The sequence below is a fragment of the Emys orbicularis genome, chromosome 12 (assembly GCF_028017835.1).
Source record: "Emys orbicularis isolate rEmyOrb1 chromosome 12, rEmyOrb1.hap1, whole genome shotgun sequence".
NCBI classification, from domain to species: domain Eukaryota; kingdom Metazoa; phylum Chordata; order Testudines; family Emydidae; genus Emys; species Emys orbicularis.
Window position 1 is genome coordinate 33430001 of NC_088694.1, and position 25723 is coordinate 33455723.

At 54.9% G+C, this 25723-nt stretch overlaps 1 pseudogene; it reads right to left on the reverse strand.

Moving 5' to 3' along the window:
• Positions 1–25723, reverse strand: part of LOC135886967 (voltage-dependent L-type calcium channel subunit alpha-1S-like) — a 55327-nt pseudogene that overhangs the window by 13496 nt on the left and 16108 nt on the right.

The window sequence follows — 25723 nt, forward strand, 5'->3', positions numbered from 1 at the left end:
TAGGGGCAGCCAGGGGACTCCGCTCTGCACACTGCTTCTGCCCCAAGCACTGCCCCCGCAGCAACCATTGGTCGGGAACCACGGACAATGGGAGCTGCAGGGGCGGCGCCTGCGGATGGGGCTGGTCGTGCCTCCACATAGGAGCCAGAGGGGGGACATGCCGCTGCTTCTGGGAGCCGCTTGAGGTAAGTGCCGCCTGGAGCCTGCACCCCTAAGCCCCCCCTCCATGCCCCAACCCCCTGCCCCAGCCCTGATACCCTTTCCACGCTCCGAGCCCCTCGGTCCCAGCCCAGAGCACCCTCCTACACCCCAAACCCCTCATTCCCAGCCCCACCCCAGAGCCCACACCCCCAGCCGGAGCTCTCAACGCCCCCTGCACCCTACCCCCCCGACCCAGCCCGGAGCCCCCTCCCACACCCTGAACTCCTCATTTCTGGCCCCACCCCAGAGCCCGCACCCCCAGCCAGAGCCCTCACCTCGTCCCGCACCCCAACCCCAATTTCGTGAGCATTCAGGGCCTGCCATACAATTCTATACCCAGATGTGGCCCTCGGGCCAAAAACTTTGCCCACCCTAACGCCTGGGAACAGAGGAGACGGTGACCCAGGACCCACTTAGCCAGTCGGTGATGTGGTTTCCTGTGACTGACACTCTCCTCTGTGATCAGGCCCATCTCCACGGACTGTGGCATCTCCCGTGCTAGTGGCTTTGTGCCCCCCAGCCAACTCACGTGCTCACACAGAGCTGGGTCCTGCCCAAGCGTTTGGCACCAAGCGGCCATGACAATATGACTATGATCTCGGGCATCATCACTCACCCCTGGCACCTGCTGGCTGGCCCCTCCCTGTCTGCAGCAGTCACCTCTCAGTGTGCTAGGCTCCGCATGGGACACAGACGGTGGGGCTGGTATGTGTGGGGTTAGAGGGTGGTACCTCCCACTGTGCTCACCCTGTATATCCCTTCCTCAATCGCTGCCTCCATCATGGCCCTCTCCAGCTCCTCCTCGGCAGTCAGGTCCCCAGAGATCGCTCGGTGTATCTCGGGCACAGCTTCCTCTTCGATGCTTCTCAGACCGGCCTGGTGGGATGGACAGAGATGGGGAGGTCGCTCACGGGGCTGCTGGTGGCAGGGCGAGCTTTTCCTCACCGGGCAAGGGGAGAGGGAGGCTCAGCAAAGCCCGGTGAGGAAAGCTGGCAGGTCCAGCTTCCTTCCCCGAACCCTCAGCCCCGGCCCCGCAACTGCCTTCACCGAGCCCAGGCTGCCCTGCCTACTTCCCAGAGGGGGCGCTCTGGTGCCTGCTGGTTCAGCAGCCTCTCCCACGGCGCTAGCTCTGTGCACTGGGTGTGGAGGAAAGGGGGACTTCACACAATGGGGCTGGAGGAGGGTAAACGGGCTGAGCCGTGGGGTGGGGGGTGTCTCTCTAGGGCAGCGGCATCTCTGCCCCTCTCGCAGGGCCATGGGGGCTGGCACATCTCACCTTGCACATGTTGGAATTGGATTTGATACCCAGGGACAGATGATCCTACACCCCGCAGGGAGGCCATGGGAACCCCGAGACATGGCTGCATTCCAGGTTGGACAAGAGAAATGCCCACCTCTCCCCAGGGGAGGAGTCCTCTGTGCTCGGGACATGCCCCCCAGAACCTCTGATGCAGGGAGACTGGACTCCAGTTTGAAACTCTTGCGTGGGGCTGTTCATTCCATCAGCCAGAAGGGGGGGCAGGGAGCGACATGAGCCTCAGACCTTCCCCTTGTCCCTGCCTCTTTGTCCCCATTTCATGGGTGGAGAAACCAAGGCAGACAGGAGGGAAGTGACTTGCCCATGGCTACACGAGTCAGTGGCAGAGCGGGGAAAGAACCCAGGAGTCCTGCTGCTCACCACTGTGCTTACTCCTCTAGAGCGCGCTGCCTCAGTAGAGACTGAGCCTGGGCTCTCGTGGAAGGAGCAGGGCTGCAGGAAGGGTGGTGTGGGGGCACCAGCTCTGAGATTCCATCATGGGAAGCCCTTGAAAGCCCAGAGCTCAGTCAAGGCCCCAGTCCAAGCTGTGTGCAGCAGAGACCAACTGCCAGGCCCCGAGGAGGCAGCCTCCAAGCACTCCCTTAGGCCGGGCCAGCCTCCTCCATTTCAGGACTGTTCCTCTTAACATGAGGTCCCCTCACTTACACACTGAGACCTGTTTGGGGTCATCCACGGGTTCTCCCATGCAACGTACCCTTTGTGCAGCCCCATTTCCAGTGTTCTAAGGGACAGAGCTTCCACCCACAGACTGTTCCCCTGTCTCCATTTCCCTTTGTTCAGCTCCGTCCCAGTGCTTCCTCTCCGGCCGTCCTCGAGAATTCCTCTGCCAGCCTCGTACCGACACCTTCAAATACTTAGGCCTGCTTCCCACCTTGCCCAGCATATAACAACACCACCACCTAGCTCTTGTGAAGCACTTTTCACAAGGAGATCCCAATGTGCTTTACCACAGAGGTCAGTGTCCCTATCCCAATTTTACAGCTGGGGGAACTGAGGCACAGAGAGGGGAAATGACTTGCCCAGCGGTGCTGGTGGCCGAGCCCGGGTCTCTATCCACTAGGCAATTCTGCCCCCTGAGCCCTGCCCTGCCCTTGTGCAGGAGGGACAAGCTGGCTGCTTTATCCAGGCAAGAGGAGCGGCTGGGATCCCCAGACCTGTTTGCACTGACCTGGATAGCAATGGTGTTCTTTTTGGGCCGATACCCATAATACTCCTCCTGGCACTTCATGAACTTCCTAAAGTGCTCCTGGATGAGGAAGGTCGCGTAGAACTTGCCCACGGTCACCTCATCCTCTGGAGGGGAGAAAGCCAAGTGAGGCCATTAACACTGCCCAGTGGCTATACCCAGCCCCCGTCCGAGCGGTGTGGGGCAGCGGAGGGGGCAGGCAGAGGGTGCCGGGGAGAAATAAGCCAGGGAGCATGGCAAAGACGCACCTCCAATTGGTGGAATGACCTGGTCCAGGAGTTTCATGCTAGTTCTCTTCCAGATCTTCTTGATAATGGCCCTCAGCTCCTCGTTGGCCTGCTCAAAGTCACCTGTGGGGAAACAAACCACCGATCCATTCGTTCCGCCCCGAGGGAACACCGCACACAGCCAATGGCTAAAGAGAAAGCCAAGATGCAGTGGGTGAAATCCATCCTGTCAGCGGTCACTCGCGTGAAGGCCCATCCGTGTTTTCTAGAGCACTCGGGGTTCCCCTCGCAGCTGCGTCTGTGTTCCCACCACTTGCGTTAGGTTCATTTGGGGAAAAAAACACTGTCTCTTGTCATCCTGACTTTGTGGCTCTGTCCTGGCATGGTGCCTGAAGAGTGGGAGGCGGCAGGATGGGATGACACGCCCTGGCCTTGTTGAAACTTTTCAAGCCTAGAAAAATGGGAGGGGTGAGCCTAGGGAGGGGGCTCACTCAGCATGCTGTGACGGCTATCTTGGGCTGTGAGCTTGGGCTTTAACATGCTAAACAGGGAACAGTCTGGCCTGGCTGTGGATGGGAGACTTTGCCGGCACACCTGGATGCTACAGGAAACAGCTTTGGTAACATGGGAAGTAGTCAGTGCCCTAAGAGAGGGCTGTTAGAGGTCACCATGTGGATGAGGCTATTGGTTTTTGAGATACGAAACTGTTGCCTTGGCCTTTTATGGCCATTAAAAATGCAAGGGCACCTTTTTACAAGTGCTGACCCTGACGGCCTTCCCAGCTTCCATCTAGGGTTGCCAACCCTCCCGGATTGGCCGGGAGTCTCCTGGAATCGGGCTCGATCTCCCAGAGGCTACTGATGCCAATCCGGGAGATTTTAGGCTACTAAAAGTCTGGCAGTGCAGCGGGGCTAAGGCAGGCTCCCTACCTGCCCTGGCTCTGCACCGCTCCCAAAGGCAGCTGACAAGTCCTTCTAGCTTCTAGGCAGAGAGGCAGCCAGGGAGGGTCTCTACATGCTTCCCCCCACCCTAAGTGCTGACTCTGCAGCTCCCATTGGCTGGGAATTGCAGCCAATGGGAGCTGCGGGGGAGGTACCTGCAGGCAGGGGCAGCACGCGGAGCAGTCTAGGAGCCGGACATGCCGGGTACTTCCGGGAGCGGCCCGAGGTAAGTGCCGCCCGGCTGGAGCCTGCATCCCAACCCCCTGCCCCAGCCCTGGGCCCCCTCCCAAACCCAAACTCCCTTCCAGAGCCCGCACCCCCTTCTGCACCCCAACCTCCTGCCCCAGGCTCAGCCCGCAGCCCCCTTCCACACTCTGAATCCCTCAGCCCCAGCCCAAAGCCTGCACCACCTCCCACACCCCAACCCCCTGCCCCAGCCCAGTGAAAGTGAGTGAGGGTGGAAGAGAGCGAGCAACGGAGGAAGGGGGGATGGAGTGAGAGGGGGCACCTCAAAGAAGGGGCGGGGCCTCAGGAAGAGGCGGGGCAAGGGTGTTTGGGTTTGTGGGATTAGACAGTTGGCAACCCTACTTCCATCTCAATCCCACCTCCCAAATTTCCCTCTGCCATTTGAAATAGATGGAATTGTGGTTCATGTCGCATGTCCGGCATGTCCGGCTCCTGCAGTAGCCCCTGAAGGAGGAGGGAACTGTGGAGCTGCCTCTGACCTAGAGGCATGTACCAGGGCGCAGCGTTTGGGAAAAGTGTGCACCGAGGCCTCGGTTGTCACTCTGCAAATTTCAGCAATGGCTGCATTTTTAAGAGTGCCATGGAGGCAGGCTGGAGAATGGGCTATTCTTCTCGAAGGGGGCTGACCATTAGCAGCCTGGTAACGAGCACGAATGTAACTGGAAACCCACTTTGAAAGTCTCTGGGGGGAGACTGTGGATCCTTTGGATCTGTCCACAACTGAGATGAACAGTCTAGGAGACTGTCTAAATGGCTTGGTTCTGTATAAATAGAAGCTAACGCCCCTCTAACTTCCAAGCTGTGGAGGGCAGCTTCCTCTCTAGTCTGGCATGGTTCTGGGGAAAACACAGGAAGGTGGATAACTTGGTTAATGAGCGAATCAGAAGATATTTTAGGTATGAACTTGGGATGTAGGCCTAACAAAACCTTATCCTTGAAGAAAACAGGGAAGGGGGGAGGGAAATCAGCCATCAATGCTCCTAATTCCCCAGTGCTAATTCCCCAATGCTCCTAATTCCCCAATGCTGCCTCTAAGAATGCCACTTTCGTAGGTAAGTGCACAAGAGAGCACTTAGTGAGCAGCTCAAAGGGAGATTTCATGAGACAGTTCAAATCCCATACGGGAGCAGGCTCTGCGGGAAAAGGTTAACCAATTCCTTGATGAATTTTGCTGTCGTGGGATGAGCAAAGCCTGAATGAATCCCTGCACAGGGGAACGGAAGGCTGTCGTAGCTGATGAATGAACTCTGACGGAACTCACAGAAAGAGCTGAATACTTTAAATCCAATAGATAACCAAAAACAGGGGAGAGGGAAGAAGGAACAAGGTCCATTTCTGAAGGTATTTCTAATAGAGATCTTTCTGATGTTTCTAATAGGACCTGTTGGATCTCTGTCGAACGGGAAACCTCTATCCCCAAAAACCACTGAGGAACCAAGCTCGGAGCCAGCAGATGGCCAGGTTGGGATGGAGAGTCCGACTGGAGTCCTGGGACAGCACATAGGACATGGCTGGAAGCTGCAATGCTGGACAGGAAGTGAAGTGAGTCATGGAAGGGTACCAGACCTGCCTCAGCTCAGCTGGTGCAACTAGACTGACTCTGGCTTTGTCTCGTTTGATCTTGTTCAACACCCTCTGAATCAACGGTGTCAGAGATGTATAGAGTAGGCCCAAGGAATGAGAAAGGTGTCTCCCAACGACTGATGGCCCAGTCCTCCTCTCAAGCAGAATTTCTTGCACTTTCTGTTGGTGGTAATTGCAAAGATGTCTGCTTCTGTAAACCCCAGGTCAGGAATCTCTGTTTGAGGATCTGAGGGTCCAGTTCCCACTCGTAATCGTGGGAGAAATGTCTGCTCAGATCATTGGCCATGGTGCTCTGCATGCCTGGAAGGTAAGCGGCTGTGAGGATGTGACTGGGGCTTGACACCAATTCCACAGCTTTATTGCTTCCGCACAAAGAGAAGGGGATCTCGCCCCTCCCTGAGATTTACGTGGAACATGCAGGTTACATTGTCTGTCATGACCTTCATGGATTGGCCCTTGCTTAAGGGAGGGAAGTGGATACAGGCATTCCTGACTGCTCCTAATTCTAGGAGGTTGATGTGCAGGAGAGACTCTTGAGACAACCATTTCCCTTGGACAGTGTGTCCCATTAGCTGCACTCCCCATCCCACAAGTGAGGCATCCAAAGTTATGGCGATGGTAGGAGGCGGCTGGGCGATAGGAACTCCTGCACGGACTTTGGACAGGTCCTTCACTTGAGCGAGTGTAGCACGTGATGAGGGCCAGACACCAGATTGTCTAGACTGTTTGTTCGTTCGGGTGATAGACTATTCTGAGCCAACCCTGGAAGCAGCAAGATGTAACCTGGCATGTTGTGTTATGAAAGTACAAGCTGCCATATGAGCCCGCTGTTGGAGGCAATTTCTTGCTGTTGTCAGGGGGTTATTTGAATCTTGGCACTAAGACTCATCAGTATCAGAAATCTGTCGGAAGGAAGGTAAGCTCTGGATGTTAGGGCATTCAGAGATGCTCCCGTGAAGTTTATCTGTTGAACTGGAGTCAAAGTGGACATTACAGATGGCTTCTGTATTGCAGAGAAGACTTTGACATACAATGGTCCTTGAACAGCCAGTTGTCGTGGTAGGAAAGATGATTATTCCCCACCTGTGCACAGCTACTATTGCCAGGACTTTGGAGAAAACACTTGGGGCAGATATGCTTTGTTCTGTCTGCTACCTCCTTAACTACTTAAAATACACCTGTTCTAGTTAATACATTTATTTCTGGTTTACAATAGAACCCAGTCGATGTGATTTCTAACTGGGCGGGGGGAGATGTGCACACCCTCCTCCACACTGAGAGAAGAGGCGAATCTTATATAATTTCGGGTTTGTACTCCAAGGGAGGGTGGACATCTGGGTGCTGTGGCAAGCTCCTTAAGCTGAGCCTTCCCAGAGCGGATCTCTGTCTCTCTGTGCAGGTGGGTGTGGCCCTGCCTGTGTGCTGGGCCGGAAAAGATGGGGTAGCCTAGCCCAGCAAGACCAGGTAAAGGGGGGCCCAGGCTGGCAGAATGGTCTGACTCAGTGAAATCCCAGCACAGCAGGTGACATCCCAGGGGGTCCAGCCCGTCACAAAGGTATCAGGAGAGATGCTGCTATGGTGGTACCTAGGGGATCCCCGCACAGATAGCTGAGAATCTGAAGTGGAGTCCTCAGCACAGTCCAGAGGAGGAGCAGACATTGGAGGTGAGGATGGTTCTCCACCTGGGACAGGTGGTACAGGAGAACCCGGGGGTACCGGAGGAAAGTAAGGTCTCAGAGGCCCTGCAGATTTCACTACCGATAGCCATGTGGTACCCATTCTGGCTCATCAGACTCCAACAAGTCTTTGGAGAATCTAAACTTCTGTGGTACTGGGTGAACCTGGACTGGATGGGGCTCTGACGCGACCAGTGTCAGCACCGAGGATGCGGATTGTTCTGGTGGTATCTGTCTAGTCAATAGCGCTGATACTGAAGATGCTGAGCTCGGAGGAACAGATGTTGCTGTCAGGGTCACATGTTTAGGCACCGGAGGTGGTATTGAAAACTCTGTTTATGCTACAGACTTTTTAGAGGCAGAGAGTTTAGGGTCGTTTCTGTAGCAGTCATGCTTGGATGATATGGCGGACAACTTTGGCACTGAGGAATGCTTGGTATTGTGGGTCTTTGAGGAGCTCGGGGTCTTCAATGAGCTCCTGATACTGGAGAAGGATGGACCCTCAGCGGTGCCCTTCCTGGTGTCAGGACTGGGGCAGCCCGGCCTACTAGTTGGAGCCAGAGCGAGGAGGGACTGGGAACCAGAACCAAGGATCAGAGCTTTAGTCCGGAGCCAAGGGGCAGAACCAGAGTCAGGAAGAAGGAGTCAGAGTCCAGAGCCAGAGTAAACTGGGTTTAAACAGGAATCAGGCTGGGGCAGGGCTGGGAGTGGGCAGAACAAGGCTGGAGCAAGATAGGCCTGGGGTGACTGCAGCTGTGGGCGAAGCATTGAGCAGCCAGTGACCTGCTGCTGCTGCTGGGCTTACAAGCACACTGTCTGGTTCCCTTCAGCCAGTCAGGCGGTCCTGCTGCAGCCCATCTGGGCTTGCTATGCCTGGAGACTAGCTAGTCCCAGGCTCAGCTGCAGGCCCTCATTCCTGACACCTGGGACAGGAGGTCTCTGAAACGGTCGACCTTGACGATGACTGAGGGTCGTTTGAAGTGGGCCATCCAGGAGGAGAGCCGGAACTCCGCTTGGGAATTTTAGCAGTGCGCTCTGTCTTCCTACCCGCAAAGTCCTAGGCGAGCGGGGTACGGCGATTGAGGGGCACTGTGCTCACTTGGCTGCGGCTGTACAGGGGGTCTCTTGGGCCTGGACCCTGAGCTGGTTGGACGGCGAGCTCCATCATGAGGATCCTAAGCTGAATCTCCAGGAGTTTTTAGATCTGCTTTGAAAAGCTGAGCAGATCTTGGAGTTGGCTGGAATTGGAGGCGTGTCCCAGACAGCGGATACACTGGGAATGTCCGTCGCTGACCAGGGTCGATTCCCAGCGGGAAAGGCAGCGCTTGCATCCCAGGAATCCCGGCACACCAGGTTGATGACAATCCCCAAGGCAAACCCCTCAGGAAGGGGAGGAGGAAAAAAGGGGCTATTAAGCAGAACCTCCCCAAATTAACCGAAGAGGGACAATTATAAAATAAAGGAGAGAGGCAAGTAAACTAAACTAAACCTTGAACTAGGAACTCGAGGCTAAGCTAGAGCAAAGCGGAAGCGGGCAAGCTTGACGCTCTGTCTCAGGCCAGCGGGTAGTTGAGAAGGAATCGAAGGCAATTTGCCTGGGCAGCTCTATATACCCTCAGTACGGAGCCCGGGGATGTCTGGAGTGCACGCATGGGACGAACAGGCACTGCTAGTGAACATCTCCAATCAAAGGTGCTCGGGGTGGAGCACCGCCAGGGACACTCCTCAAAGAAGAAGGCAGCATTCTGTGGATGGGTGAAAGGATCCCTACACAACCCTCACCTACCTCACATGGGTGGTGTGAGGCTAAATTATAAGGGGCCAAGTTCCCAGCAGGTGTAAACAGGCGTCTCTCCTTTGAAGTCAAGTCATGCTGATTTGCAGCAGCAAAGGATCTGGCCCTCGGTGCCCAGATGAAATGCACCAGGGTAGCCGATATTACTCACATCTCACGCTGATGGCTGGGGAGGGACCCCTGCATGGGTGGGGCTAGGGAAGCATTCTGGAGGCAGTCTCTATAGATGCACCAGCCAGCGCTATGCTGGCAGGGCAGGGCACCAAAGCAGACAGAGCGTGTCCCTCACCTTCCATCTTGATCTTGAGGGCTGTCCGCACCAGAGCGAAGAGAGTGGCGTTGAAGGTGATGGTGCCATCGCTGTTCAGAGGCATGTTCATGCACACCAGGCGCTGCACAACAAACGACAACTGCGTTCACCCCCAGCACACTTCCCACGCACAGGGCCGGCAGCAGACCCCGGCAGGACCGCTCAGGCCAGGCCTAAGGGAGATGCTGCGCCATGACAATGGCAGCACAGTCTGAGAGCTAGGGAACCAGAGAGACCCTCCTGGTCCATCTGTGTCCAGCAGCCCCCTTAGAGAGAGTCCCCTTTATATTCATGACAACAGAGATCCGTCTCTATTGCACGGCACTTGTGCAAAGGACGCTCTCCAGAGCACAGCTCACCAGTCAGCAAAGACAGACCACGGAGGCATAGGCTGCATGGGAACAGTCAGGTTAAAGGTTATAACTCTCAGACGGGTTGGGTTATTCGGCAGGCTGCATATGGCAGGTGTGGCCTCACCAGTGGAGATGTCGAAGGTGAGGGAATTGGGAAGACATAGAATCATAGAATATCAGGGTTGGAAGGGACCTCAGGAGGCCATCTAGTCCCACCCCCTGCTCAAAGCAGGACCAAGACATCCTTCTATCAGGGATGGGATCAGTGAAATCCATTCAACCACAAAGGCAGCGGGGTGCACTAGAGGATCCACTAGAGAGCCCGTCCAACCCAAAGGATTCTGGGATAAGACCGCATGGCCTTTTGATAACATGCCATTTCACCCAGTGCTCCAGAATCCACAGCTGGTTTAAAATGGCAAAACTGCCTTGAACTCCGACCCAGGAACTGGGTGGCTTTGTTAACGCTTTGATGGCATGAGTCAGAAATGTCTCCCATGCTCTGTGGAGAATGAGCGGGTGCAGGAAGAAGTGCCGCCCACTCTCCCTGCTCCCTCTGCAGCCCCCGGCTTTTGGAGAGCTGCCCCTTGCGGACAACGGTACACGTTCCCCGCTGAGGAGTTTGGACTCCCACCATAAGAGCTTTCATGCAGCTACAATGGGACCCACCGAAGCTGAAGAAGGGCCTGGTCCCCAACCCCAGACCTGAACATGGGGACACTAGAGCTGAGCCGTGCAGCTTGGACCCATCTCTAGCTGAGATTTGTGTCTGACCAAGAGCTTCGGGGTCTTCTCAGAGGTGGGGGCCTCTGCCTTGTATTGGACTGACTGTACCATGGGGGATTATAATTCAGGAAACCTGAAGTGTGTCCGCCCGTTTAAATTGTCTCGCTCCCCCCAAAAGCCTCCTTCTCCATTAAACACTTGATATCAGATCATGAGGATACACAAAACCAACCCTGGATTTCTCCCCAGCCCCTTTCGGTGGGAGCTGGGGAACCCAGAGGCTGCAGGGTGTGCTGGAGGGAGGGGGCCGGGACTGGGATAGAGCCGTCCAGCATGTCAATCATGGAACCTTTCCCTTTGCAAAGGGGTTGTTACCTTGCAAGCCACACGGTGCGGACAGAACTTCCCAAAGCCCAGGGGAGGCTGGATGCGTCTCAGCAGGGTCACCACATCCAGATGTTTGATTCTTCCCCTGCAGGAGTCAAGAGACAGCTGTGCTTTACCCATCTGCTCCAGTGGTAGAATTGAAAACCCTGGCTGGGGGTGGGGAGTTAATTGGCTTGGGGGGCAGGAGCTCAAGGTCCGATCTGTGGCTCAGCCACTGACTGCCTGTGTGACCTTGGGGAAGTCACTTAGGCCCAGATTTTAACGGTATCAGACGTTGCTCCGCTGAGTGATGCAACACCGAACTGATTCAGGAGCCAAAGGCTCGTTTCCAAAGGGATATAGATGCTGGCAATGGGATTTTTGGCTCTTCACGGCCTAAATCTCTTTTGAAAATGAACCTTAGGCTCCTAAATCAATTAGGCATTGCAAAACTCAGTGCAGCAATGCCAAAAACCTTGAAAAAGCTGGGCTTTAAGTCTGTCTGTACTTCAGTTTCTCCATGTAGCGGGGTGGACACCCGCTCCTGCCCTGAAGGGCTTGAAATCAGCCCTGAAGGAGGGCTGCAGGGGTAAAAGCAGCCCTGGAGAGGGCTGCAGCTCTAAAAGCCGGGCTGATTGGGGAAGTGGCCGTAGCTGAGCCACACCCCAATCAGGCCACAGCTGGCCTGTATAAGAGGCTGGGAGCCAGGAGCTCAGGAGTCTCTTTCTGCATTCAGAGAGAGAAGGGCCTGGCTGCAGGGAGGTTAACAAGGTATCTGGAGTGGAGCAGAGCTGGGGAAAGGCCAAGGGAGCCGGGGAGGCTCCGGCCTAGGAAAGCCCCAGGCTGCAGGCCTGGTAAGGCCTATTAGGTACTGGGTTGCAGGGGGCAGCCCGTGGGTAGGCAGAGGCAGCAGGTCCGAACCCCTTTGCCTGTGATGAGTGGCTGATACTGCAGTCTGCCCCAGTGAACGGGGGCTAGATGGAGACTGGGCAGTAGCCAAGACTGAGGCGAAGTGGGGATAGTGGGTGGGGGTTCCCCTGGGAGGGGGAGACCCAGAACTGTGGGGTACTGCCAGGGGGCAGCACCCAGAGAAAGGGGCACCGGGGTCCTGGGAGGGACACAGGGCCAGTGGCAAGGCGGATCACCAGCCTGCAGAGGACGCTCCAAGGCTGGCAGAGCTAATTCCCGAGGACAACCAGCAGGAGGCGCCGCAGGGGTGAGTCCCGCACTGCTACACTCCATCTCCAACATGGACACTTCTGTGCTGCACAGACTGGCGCGAGGGTAGATTCATTAATGTAGGCAAGGCCCCCAGGCACTACAGAGATGGGGGGCAGAGAAGTATGTAGGTAGACAGATAATTTTGGAACTGATGGGGTTTCATATTGCAGGCCATTGTAGAATGACACTACAGTGCTGACATATTATGTCACTGGGGACTGGAAGCTCCCAAGTCTAGAATCCAGCTGGGGGCAGTTTGGGGGCCTGCGTTAAATGAGTTGGTGTGTCTCAGGCCAGTTCTTAACAGGTCTCAGAAAGCCACTGTTATAACTAGCACCTTGGATGATCATCTCAGCAGGGCTTTAGAGCCATAAGAGCCCACTGTGCTCATCCAGTCTGACCTCCTTGTAGGATATGTAACATGTAGCATGTATATTTTTGGTGTTGGGACATGGTCTGGCAGGGAGGGAGAACAGCTGGGCGAAAAGATGAGCCAGCAACCTGATCAGCTTAACAATTGGGTCAGCAGTTGGATCAGGTGAACATCTTGGTCAGCAACCTCATCAGGAAACAACTGACTTAGCCAGCTAATCTCTGCTAGGCAGGAAAGTGTTTATACAGTATATAATGAATAACTTTGTAACAATGTATTCAAGGCGAATACCTGAACCTGGGGGTGCGCCTGTTTGGCCCTGTTTCGGTGGCCTGATCACTCACTGAAGCAGTGAAGAAATGACATTCTTTTTCAAGCTCAAGGGCCTGTCTGTGAACCTGTGCGTTCTGGGTAGCGGGGAATAGAACTGGTCAACGCTCCTGTATAATACCGGCCAGAGAACTTGCCCCAAATAATTCCTTTTGAACTAATGCACATCTTGAAAAACGTACAGGCTTGATTTAAAAATTGCCAGCACTGGAGAATCTGCCACAGTCCTTGGTATTGACGCTACCCGTGCTATGGCTGAGCTGTGGATAAATAGGGGACTTCAGTCCCACAGGCTGCCAATCCAGCACCTTCCAGCTGTGCTAACTTCTCTCAGCCTTTTAAGGAAATAATCCGCTGGCCTCCCTGGCTGCCACTCAGACCCAGGCCAGCCACAGACCAGTGCTCACTCACTTGGCTTCCGGGTCGTATTCTGCCCAGATTCTTTTGAATTCGTCCAGATGGTGAGGACCCAGGATGGACCCGTCCCGCGTGAGGTAGTCCAAGTTGTCCCTGCTGACAGCGACAAAGAGGTTGATAATCTGGCAAGAGAGGAGCGTCCGTGAAGGGGACCAGATGCGGAGCCAGATCCTCAGCTGGCACAAAGCAGCTCCCATTGAAGTCAGCTGAGCGTCTGTCCCACAATGCACCAGAGAGGGCAGGACATGAGGTCTCCAAATGTGAAGGACGTATATAAAATGACAGCGCACGGCCTGGTGCCCTGCTATCTTCCCTGTGCTCTAAACTGCTACTGGTTGGTCTCCTCTGACAAATTACACACTTTGTACAAAATTCTCCTCTCCAACCTGCCTGCTAGATCTCAGCCCCGATATCCTCGTTCAGACATTCTCTGTCTTCTCCCTGGGGGACCCATCGTGCAGGGACCAGGCCTGCTGTGTGGATTAGGGAGAATTTGGTCCTTACATCGATACGCGATGGGCAGCCAATCCAAGCCGGAGAGCGTTTCACAGCCTGTCTAGTAGAACTACTGCATGGAGAACACACTAGAGGGTCGTTTTTACATGCCTCGCTCTCACCAGAGCAAGACCCAACCCAGGACCCATGTGCCCCACAGGATCCCAGGCTGAAAAAAGAGGGTGAAAAGGGTCAGTGGATGGATCCCCTCATGCAGGGGCTGAGTGAGGGCCAAGCAGAGAGGGTTTCCTGAAGCCAGCAGAGTCTGCAGCTACCGTTGGGCAGGGAACAGACCTTAGCTCCCTGGAAATATTTCATACCCAGCCAGTAAAACCTGTGACAACCACAGGCGAATCCTCCCCTCGCCCCCGCAAGACGGATGCTGACATTTGTCCTCAATCCACATGGCAGCCCATTCATGTCAACCCCTCCAGCATGACTGGGGGTAGCTCAGTGGCTTGCCAGGGGGTGGGCTCTGGAGGGTGGAGGACAGCGCCTCCTGGTGACTGAGTTCTGGAGCAGCACTGGTGTTTTTCTTCCCAGCCTTCCTTCTGCCACTGGCGAATGAAGCGTGCTATACCCTCAGCCTCGCAGGAAGGGGGGTGGCAGCTGCGCATTGCAGAACACCCTGAACCCTTTGGACCCTGCTGGACTGCTCTGGACTGCCCCGGACCTGGGGTGACACGGGAGAGCTCATGGGAGAAAGCCTTGGCATTTGCTCTCTGGTTGGTCCCCGGCTGGCACAATCCTATGGCCTCCACTTTCACCCTTCTCCTGTTAAGACAATGAAGGGACCGGGAGCTAAACACCAGGGGATCCGGAATCAGGAGCCGTACCAGGAAGGCGCAGAGCATGTAGAAGCTGATGAAGTAGAAGTAGGCGAAGCCTGTGCCACAGGTGTACTCCTCCCCTGGGGTCCAGTCAGACTCGGGGTCACACTTTTCCCCGTAGCTGCAGGCCAGCAGGATCTCCTGCCAGGCCTCGCCTGTTGCACACCTAGGGAGAAAGGGAGAATGCCAGCTAGGCTCTGCAGGGAAGGGCTGCCCTGCCCAGGAAGTATGGGATGAGATTAGCTGGAAGGGAGCAGGAGCTAGTGGTTACAGCAGGGGCCGAGAATCAATATTATTGGGTGCTAGTCCCAGCTGTGGATGGGCAGGGGACTAGGCGTCCGGACTCCTGGGTCCTAGCCCCCGCTCGGGGAGGGGAGTACGATGCAGCAGGTAAAACAGGGGACTGAGTCAGGACTCCTGGGTTCAATCCCTGGATCTGGGAGAAGAGTGATGTCTAGCGGTTAGAACAGAGGAGTGGAAGTCAGGGCTCCAGTCAAAAGTATTTCATTTCTGAAACATCGAATGTTAGGGACAATTTGGTCCTTACATCGATACACGATGGGCAGCCAATCCAAGCCGGAGAGTGTTTCACAGCCTGTCTAGTAGAACTACTGCATGGAGAACACACCACTTCATTTCCACAACGTGGAAACAAACCTAACCTAAGCTGACGAGGAATTAAACATTTTTAAAGTTTTGATTCAAATCATTTGGAAACGTTTCCATCAGAACTGGTGTTGAAATCAACACGTTCCCAAGAAACTTTGCAATTTCAGCCCAACAGCGTCTTTGGGTGGTGGAAAAACTAAAACTTTCCGACCCACTCTGCTCCAGCTTGGCCTTGCGTTCAGCACCAAGCCCAGCTGACCTCTGACGTGTGAGTCAGGCACCACTGATGGGCTGGGGCTCTGTGGGCATCCCCAACAGGGCTCATGCGTCTTCTTTGGGCGAGTTCTGGGGAGCCCAGTGTGGGCCCTAAGGCACACATACTGTGGGGTCAGGTTGTGGCCTGTATTTTCCCTGGAACCTGTTGCAACCGTAACCGGCTGGTCAGCGAGCCATACTTCCCCCTCTGTGCCAGGTCCCCAGCGGCTAGGACGAGCCCGTGCCAGCTGCGGGACTTACGCCCAGATCCTCAAAGGTATTTCGATGCCACCGATTTCAGGGGCCGCGTGTGATGCCGAAATATCTTTGAGGCTCTGGATCGTAGCCCCGCAGCACAAGCTCCATGTTCAGCTCTGGAGGTGCTGGGTCCAGCTCCTGGGGATGGCCAGGATGACAGTGCCAGGATGGTTACACCTCATTGTTGCTTCCGTGTAGGGAGACCCAGGCCCTTGTGTTGCACCACCATGGACTGGTGCATTGTGATCCAGTGCAACCTCATGGCACATATGAGGGGCCCTTTAATGACCCGTGGGAGTGAGGGACTAGCCTGGGGTCTTCGCTCCTCGAGGAAGTCAGGCTGGCTTCCCCCAGCAGTGGCTCTGCATTACAAATGCCCCCAGGCTGGCTGTACCGGGCACCCCCAGGGGATGGAATGGGAAGGGATGAGGTGGGATGAGGAAGGGGTGGGGCCTACACAGACCTGAAGAGCAGCAGGATGGCTTGTGGGAAGGTCTGGAAGTTGTTGTTCCGGTTGATTTGGGTTCCATCCACCAGGGCGATTTTCCCAAACATCTGTGAATGACATGCTCAGGTCCCAGCTGCCCTGCAGAGGAACGCCCTGCCATAGGCATTCATCGCTACCCTCCACCCCACGTGCTCCCGCTCCTGGCCTCACCACTGCTCCCGCTGGCTCCTTTCCAGCCAATAGCCTGGCACCACAGGGAAAGGGCTGGCCTGGCAGGATGACCTTGTGGACTGGGCACAGCGCTGGGAGTCAGGGGCCCAAGGTGTGTTCCCAGCTCTGCGACTGACTTGCTGTGTGAAGCCGGAGGAGTTTGACAGCTCTGTGCCTCAGTTTCCCCATCAGCGGAATGGGGATAATAACAGTGGCCTCCCCCTGGCAGGGAGGCTGCTGGGGCTTGATTCACTAGTGACTGCAGAGCACTCTGAGACCCCCCTGGTGGAAAGACAGTGGGGTTGTATCTGTCGTGCGGCAGGAGTGCCCGAGGGGTGACCCCTGCTCCCTGGATCCTGGCTCTCCCACGCCCTGCCAGCCAGGGCCCCAGCGCTGTCCCCACCTCCTTACCTGCATCCCGATCACAGCGTAGATGAAGAACAGCATCACGATCAGCAATGCCACGTAGGGCAGGGCCTGTGAGACAAAGGGTCCAGGGCTCATGTGGGAGTGGAGCTGAGAGGGAGCAGCCTATCCCCGCTGTGGATCCCACCTGCTTTAGGAGTAGGAGTTCTCCGGGCTGGAGCTACCAAGCTCTGGTGCCAGCCAGGGGTCCAGCGGGGCAGCTGGCCGGAGAGTGAGGCTGTCTGCTGCTGGCTGGGGCTGGAAGCTGCCACTAAAAACACCCGTTCTCCAGCATTCCTGCTGCTGTCACTCACTCCACAGCCTGCACAGGGAGCTCCCTGCCCCTGCAGCTAGGACAAGCACTGGGGGGGGTGGGGGGGGGGGACAGGGAGAAAGGGACATGCACAATCTCAGCACAAACAGGTGCCTACGACTGAGGTGCTGGAGAGCACCCTCAGCACCCCTCCAGTCCTGGAAGTTCCTGTCCAAGGGAGCTGGCGATCTTACTGATCTGGTCTGGGGAATATGGGGCCAACTGAGGCTCTGAGACATGCTGACACCAGTATGAATGAGCATCTGGGAAGCCCTTCTTGGCTCCTCCTGAACTCCTAGATGCTTGGGTAACATACATGTCAAGTGCGTGCAAGCTAGTGACCAGTCCATATCGAGGTTAACAGCCTGCTGCTGCTACCGGCTAATGGAGCTCTTGAGCAGTAGAGAGGCCTGTGCTTTGGGGATGAAGGTCCCATCTTCAAAGCCAGTTGCCCAGCCACACTGGGGATTGGTCCATACGCACCTGGAAGGACTTGATGAAGGTCCAGAGCAGGGTCCTGACTCCTTCCCCCCGGCTCAACAGCTTCACCAACCTCATCACCCGGAAACGTCGGAAGAAGATGATGGAGAGGCGGGTATTGTCTGCAGAATCCTGCAGGCAAAGCACGCCCCGTAGCTGCTCAGTGGGAACAGAAGCCCCAGGGACGGGAGGGAGGGAGCAGGCCCAGGAGACCTGCTGAGCTCTTCGGGGCTGCTCGGCCACAGGGAGGAGCCACTGCTGTGCGGAACTGGTGGCATTTCCCCCACTGTTCACCACTACAGCCCAGGGATCTCTTGGATCTGCAGCCCGGCTCAGGGCTCTCCTGCAGTTGGGTGTTATGTGTGTTAGAGTAAGCCCACTCGCTGGGCCGGCTCAGGGGAGCTGCATGCTGTAGTGAGGGTGGAGGAGTGCTACCAAGTCAGTACATGCCAGCGAGGATGATCCAGAAGAGAGCCTCCCTCCCCCATGCTCAGCTCCACCGGCAAGGGTTACATGATGGAATCCGGTCCCTCCTGCTTCACCTGGGGCTCTGGTTGCCACCACACTGGGCCTGAGAGCCCCCTGGCTGCAGCAGGTCTACGGCAGGGGGCAAAGGGTTTGAGCTGGCTGGGCATGTTTGGTTTGGGGTCATAGAGCGGGGCCGACCAGGGTGGGGTGGGAGGAAGGGAAGGAAGGAATAGGGTAGGTTAGGGTGGGGGAGACCTTCGAAAGACGATATTGCTGCCCCAAGTCCCCGCGAGTCCCTCCCTGTCTGGAGGGAAGTGGGGATCAGAGCCCTCCCGAGGGGGAGGTGCAGCAAAGGAGGCTATCAGGAGAGAAAAGCTCTTGGCAAGAGTGGGAACTCTCCGCTCCGCGACAGGGGCCACAGACACACAACTGACAGCACGACACCCGCTCAAGTAGCCAAACGCTGCTCGGCGGGTGCATCCCTGGGCATGGGACCTGCAGTAATAACACCTCCTAGCTCTTCTTGTCAGCAGATCTCGAAGCAATTCACAGATCCCAGTCTTCGCACCCGCCGGGCGGTAAGGCAGGGCTAGGTTCTGACGGGGATCTGAGGCCCAGCGTGACTTCCCCAGGGAGCCTGGGGCAGGGAATTGAACCTGGACCTTCCGTCTCCTTAGCTAGAGCCCTAACCCCATCTTCCCTGTAGCTCACACGCTGCCTTCCCCACCAGGAGCCCCAGGTGTCTGCGTCGGAGCAAAGGCTCCCAATAACTTTTGGAACAAGCTGAGCAAACACTCCATAGTGCTGATCAGCCAGGATCACAGCTTGTGGGGAAAAGCCCCCGCCACGCCCACGTAAGCGTTGTCTTGTCTCATTGCACCGTCTCGTTCGGTAGCGTTCGCTGGGGAGCAGCCAGGAGCTGCTGTGGTTGGCACACTGACTCACTGGGCGGCGTGGGGCAGAGGGGGGAGCAGAGACCTGACCTGCCTGTATGGACAGAGGGGGTGTGCCAGGCACAGGCCATGGGCATGAGATCAGATGATCATAGTACAAGATCCCACTCCCCACAAGGCAGCTGTGGCCTAATGGTCGATGTGGGGAGCCACGAGTCCTGGGTTCTAATCCCGACTCCACCAGCAACTTGCTGGGTGACCTTGGGCAAATCACTGACCCGCTCTGTGCCTCAGTTTCCCCAGCTGCCCAATGGGGATAGTGACATTTGGTCACCAGGCTTTAACACCACAGTGGTGCCAGTGCCAGAGGCAGCGGTCCAGCAAAAACAGCAGGTCATCTCCAGCCGCTCCAGGTTGCCACACTGAAACCCCAGCTGCCCCTCTTGATAGCCCAGGGGCTGGCTCGTATGGGGGGAGCTCTGCAAAGGACAGAGTGGGTTTATCCCGAGGGGTTTAGTGAAGTGTCCCGAATTCTGCTCTCCAAAGGGCTCCTGGTCTGAAAACTCAGCCTGTTGCGATCCCTGCCCCAGCTCCATCTCAGCCCCAAATCGCATCCCAGCCTCCATCTCTGGCCTCTCCTCACATTCCAGGGTGCTGCTGTCCACCCAGAGCAGTATCAGCACCAGCAGCAAAAGCTCTTCCAGGTCTCTGGGTACCGCCTTCTGCTTTAAAACACCCCCACTTGTTCCAGCCAAACTGATGGAGTTTGTTTCTCTCTGTTCCCCTCCATCTGTCCACCGCCGACTTCCTTCATGACTGCTGGCGCGAGAGCCTTCTCCTCTGCATCGCCGGCTGTCGGAAATTGCCTTCCTGTGCTATTCCGCTTCACTGAGCTTTGATCGCACGTCACATCTCAGCTGGAAAACATGCTTCTCGCTTGCCTTCTCCTCCCTTCCTTTCTCTCTCTCACCTTCTCTTTCCCCTTTTCTTTCTGTCTCAATTCATAAACACTGCCTGCCATCTCCCCTAGGGGTGTGTGCAGCCGCTCGAAACACCTGACTCAGTGACACACCGCCAGCTCCAAAGAACTCAGCACTGCCCCGAGCCCAAAGAAAACTAGCCAGCACCTGGGCAAATGCCTAATAGCCCTGGGCCCCATTGTACCAAAGAGGGGAAGGAAACTGCAGTCAGGGCCCCTGCCCAGCACTAAGGATCCCCAGACTCTTGTTCCCCCGGCATTCAAAGCTGGGGGCTGCCAGGGACTGTCTCAGCTGATCTCGGCTGTTGGGGTGGAGCACGGGGAGAGTGTCTGAGGCGGCTAGGAAAGCGGCTATGTAGAGCTTCACTGTGGGGGCGGGGGGGGGGGGAGGTGTTAAAGGGTCCACGTGACTTAGGAGCACAGAAAAGTAAAATTAGACAAAACACCCACACAGATGTCTAGAGACCTTTACCTGAACCAATAGCAATAAAGGGTAAAAAAGGGGGGTTTTGCCCACAATTCTAACAGATACACCACAAATGCGTACATACCTGTCATCCATACGCACATACATACTAGCCTATGGAGTAAGTGTACCCTAACATTTCCGTGGGGGAAGAATGAAATTTGGGCATAAGAGGAAGGATTTCCGACTAATGCCCTATAAAAAGGAGAAGCAGCTCACCATTAGGCAGGCAATCTACCCACCTATCTGCTCCTGTCTACTCTTCATTGCCTCAACTACGTATTGATGCTACCCATCTACCACGGCTATTAACTATTAATAGGCCATATTTCTATTTCTTTTCAAATTGTAAGTTAAATAGGGATTTGATCTCCCTTATATTTTATTTTAGTACAGCTTAGAGTTAAATTAAAAGAGAGTAAACAGCTCTGCATTAGCTTCCTCTGCCAGAGGTGTGAAAACGGAAATTGCCATAGGCATGGTATCACATCTCCCAACACCGGGTTATCAAAACAGGGTGTGAGTATTAAATCAATTTTGCAGCTTATAATCTTATATTCATATATCTATATCTATATCTTAAAGAACTGTGATATTTGTAACTCTGTAATTCTAACTGTTTTACCATTTGCTTACTATCTTCATTGATTTTAATAAAAAGGTCTTTATGACTATATCTGTCTCAGTGTAAACTTCCTGTCATACCCCCGAAGTTCCTTTTATAAACTCTGTGAAGCCTGATTCAGGACGAACTTTATCTTCTGATCAAACAAATTGGCGAGCCAAAACCCATACTAGTTAATATCCACAATAATAATTAGTAAAATTATTAAACTTATTAATTAATTAAAAATGTATTTAAATAAAATTAAATTAAGTGGATACATTAAATTAACACTACTAACACACCCCAAATCAGGCTACACCCACAGCCCAAACCTTCATCCCCTACACTCAACCCTCTGCCCCAGCCCTAAGCCCCTCATCCCCAGCCCCACCCCAGAGCCCACACTCCCAGCTGGAGCCCGCACACCCCTGCACCCCAACCCTCTGCCCCCTTCCACACTCCGAACCCCTCAACCCCACCCCCACCACATGAATTTTGTTATGTTCACCAATATAGAGGTGATGTGTCACACATCACCTCCATATTGGTGCACATAACAAACTTCATTCCGCACATGGGTGGGAAAAATTAGAGGGAACATTGCTTCTGGGACTCCTGACTTTTGTCCATCACCAGGGGATCAACTACCACCGACACCAGCACAGGCTCTGTACCATACACAGCCGAACAGGGACTGAGGGAACCCAGAGCCCAGGGCAATGTCAGGCCAGGAGGGAAACTAACCTTCCGCAGAGAAAGGGAGGTTCGAGAAACGTATCCCTGCAATTGCACCAAATCACATTGTAAGAAGCCGTGCGCATACAGCTGGGGGGAGAGACCTTCTACAAACTAACGTTGCGTTAGATGATACAATGAGCAGGTAGAGCGACTGTCCTGTCTGTACAACAGCCGGATGCAACCTTAGTTAGATGGTTCTGTCTCTGGTTGAGTTTTGCTGTATTTCATGGACGAAGGATGGATGGATAGAAGAAAAGTGTAATATGGATGGATGGGTCGGGGTGGGATAGGGAGGGGTGGATGGATAGATAGATGGATGGAGATCACATTTCAATGTGAGGTAAGAAGATCTCCTAGAGGTTGGGTGTGTTTCGCTCCCAGACCATTGGTGTCTTTAGCTCCTACCCCCGCTCCGCTATGGGAGAGTCATCCTGTGCATTGCAGAGCAGCTCCCTGGATTCACACCATGCAATCCACGCAAACACAGCAGCCTAGTGCAGCAGAGAAACAACTAGCGGAAGAAAAATAAGGAGACCCACTGCAAGCACATGCAGCTGATATTTATAATGCCATTACAGCCTCCGCTTAAGCAGTACAGTCCGCCACTGGAAGCAAGAAACGTCTGTCGAGAGAACAAGAAGTCAGCAAGAGAAACTGTCAGAGAGGCAGGAAACAAAAGAGAGACAGAGAGAGAAAGAGAAACAGGCGGCTGGGTTCCAGAGAGAGCCAGACAGAGACACAGATCCTTGGAGGGAAGGGAAAGACGGGAAACAGAGAGAGAGAGAGAGAGACAGAAAGAAGACAGGGTAGGATGGCCCAAAATCTAACACACACAACAAGGCAGATCTGAATCCAGGCCCAACCCCTAGGGCAGTTTGAAGGAAATATCAAGCCGGGTAAGACTGGAAGAGAAATGTTCTGACTTGGGAACCTAAAGATAGGCACTAGGGGAAACATCTGCAAAAGTACCAGAGCAACTTAAAGGCCTAAGCCCCCAGTGACGTTCAATGAGACATAGGCCTTGTCTACACTAGAAAGTTGTTCTGCTTGAACTGTTCCGGGGTAGTTAGAGCAATACAACCTGCCTTGGTGTGGACGCAATTAGACTGGTGAAGAAGGTGCTTTATACAGGGATAGCTATTCCCATAGGGGACCGGGAATACAAGTGCAGAGCAGCTTTATATTGGCATTGTTATAGCTCCATGTTGGTCACAAATTCATGCCTGTTGCCAACATACACAACAGTTACATTTTCACGTGCAGAGCAGGGCTTACGCTCCCAGGTGTCTGAGCCACTTTTGAAAATGAGACTTCAGCTCCTAAGTCACTTCGGGTTCATCTTCACTATCAAGTTAATGCAGGCTCTTTCTCGGGTGTTGCCCCGATCCCGTCTCACGTCCACACACAAAACCCTCTCACCCAAGTGTGCTGAATTCGTTAATTCCTAGAGAGTAGCTATTCCTAGAGCCCTGCGCGGATACAAAATTTGTATCCACATTCGATCCGCAAAAATGGTCTGCGGATAGAAAGCAATTCTCCCCTATGCCCGGAATACAGCTACAAGCACCACTTACAGCGTCACACCAGGCCTAAGTGGTGTCTAGCCCTCGTGCTGGCCCTGTGTGCAGGAGTGAATTTCACTCGTAAGGCCTTACCCACCGTGCAGTGATGTCAACGAGTGTATTGACTTAGTGGGCTTTGGATCACGGTCATAGGGCATGATCCAGCAACGGTGCTTAACTTTAAGTCCCATTGGGACCGCTTGCATGTGCTTAAATGTTCTGCTGGATCGGGACCTGAGTGACTCAGGAAAGGGCTTCAAATAGCAAGGCCTTCTCCTCCCCATCTTGCACGAGTCAGTGAACAGCCGTACACAGAAACAGGAGAGAGAAAGGAAGCAGAGAGAAAGCAAGAGAGGATAGACATAGCAAACCAGCGTTAACATTTTTCTGGGAGAAAACAACTGCCAGGGACGGCTTTGTTACTGGTGAACCCGTCCCAGTGGCGCCGCTGGGACCCAGTTGGCAGAGTTTCGTGAGAGTGCTGTCTCCCTAAACCACGGTGCTCCCGGGGTCTGTGCGCTTGGGCAGGAAGCAGCATTCCAGAGCCAGAGGCAGTGCTAGCCCATTGGGCTAAGCAGGAACATTTTGAGGGGCCCCCACCCAGCACATACTGAAAAAGCCAGTAGGGAGCCCCCATCAGCTGCTCGGGGCCCTAAGCAATCGCTCAGTCTCCAGAGCAGACAAGGCTACAGACTCCAGGTGAGACAGGTGCAAACACATACCCTGATGGGCAATGACCACTTGCAATGACCCAGAAACCCCAGCTGCCAACGGCGGGCAGAGAGGAGTACTTACCGGGTGGGGTTGATGCTCTCCAGCTACATGCCCAGCTTCACTAAGCCTAGTTCCCCCTAACCAAAACCTCCAGCACGGTCCCTAGAACTCTGGGTCCCTTAGCTCCTGGTGGCCAGGCAGGATCTCCCCTTACCCCTGGAGCTTTGACAGTGGCCATGAGGGGGGCTGTCAAGGTGCGTGCCTGGGAGCGATGTCAAGGGGGAAATGAGGGGTGGGGGGATCGCGGGATGGACGTGTGAACCCTCTGGAACGAGACCAAAAAACCAGCCCCGAGGTCTCTTGTTGGAGGAGGGGATGTGGGGTGATTTGGGCAGCGTGCCCAACCCGTTAGTGTTTCTCGATACCCACTGAATGCCAAGCTCTTTCCAGTGGGAAGCCAGAGCTCCAGTGGATCCCTTCCCAAGCAAAAATGGGATCTGGAGCCCAGGTGCCCTCGTGTCTGAGAACTGCTGGGAAGGACACAGCAGCCCAGAACGTGTTTCAAGGCCCCCCGGGCAGACAGAGAGCACTCCGTGGGCACAGAGCCGCTCGATGGCAGCTCGGTGCTTGGGGAAAGAGGCTGGTAGCTGCTGCTCTGCCTGGAACTCCTGACAGCAGCTAGCAACTGCCCAAATGAGCAGGCAATTTGGGGACCTCTGCAAGCTCCCTAAGGGGTTTGTCCTTCATGCTGGCTGGGAATGGTGAAAAAGCAGAGGGGCTGACACAGTGCCGGTCACTAAAGCCGGGGTGGCAGTCCTGCTTAGGAGGGCTTTTGGTTGCTGTTAGCTGGTGGTGACATGGGAATGGAGCCAATGACCCAATACCTGGTGCGGGGGCGGCTCTGAGGAGTCCTGATCTCTGGAGTTCGGCAGCTCGCTCAGCCAGTGCAGTTGCCCCAGGAGAACGGAGCCAGCCAGAGGGCTCCTCTGGGCTGTAGGGATGGCAATCCACCATGCAGGACTGGTGTGCATTGGGGCTGGGAAGCTGTGCCCAAGAACAGGAGAGGATGACATTTCATCTCCTCCGGGCCGGATCTCCTTGCCGATGGTTCGCTCTCAGATGCGGGGGAACGGATCAATGCTACTCTGGGACAGCACAGAGAGCGGGGACACTCTGCAGTGACAACTGGATGGGCTTTTTTATTAGCGAGGACGTGCTAACCCCACTGGAGTGCTCACTTCGGAAGCTACTTCTCCGACTACAGCTGGGTCGATTGTACGCACCGCACACCCGATGTGTGTATGGAGCCAGTTTCCGTGCCACGTGCTAACAACGAGGTACACAGCTCCCAGCAATGCGCCGTGCACGCCTCTTTGACAATGCTCCTGTATGCAGGCTGCTCGGTACATACACACTGCAGCGTACACGTGTGGTATCATGTAGACGGTATATACCGAATATACTCCGGTGTATATTGGATATACAGGCACACATATACAGAGTAGGCACCGGGTATATGTGGCAATCGTCATACACACTGACACACTCCAAGCACACGCAGCAGATTGAAACGGTGCCTGACCCTCACGGAGCGCAGGGCAGAAACTTCTTATAGGGACCATGAGGCAAGGGGAACCCTTTCAGCCATCTCTATGGTGATCTCAGGCCAATGAGCTGATTACTAGCCATCTGGGCATGTGTTTAAAGAACACGGGCAGGGCAC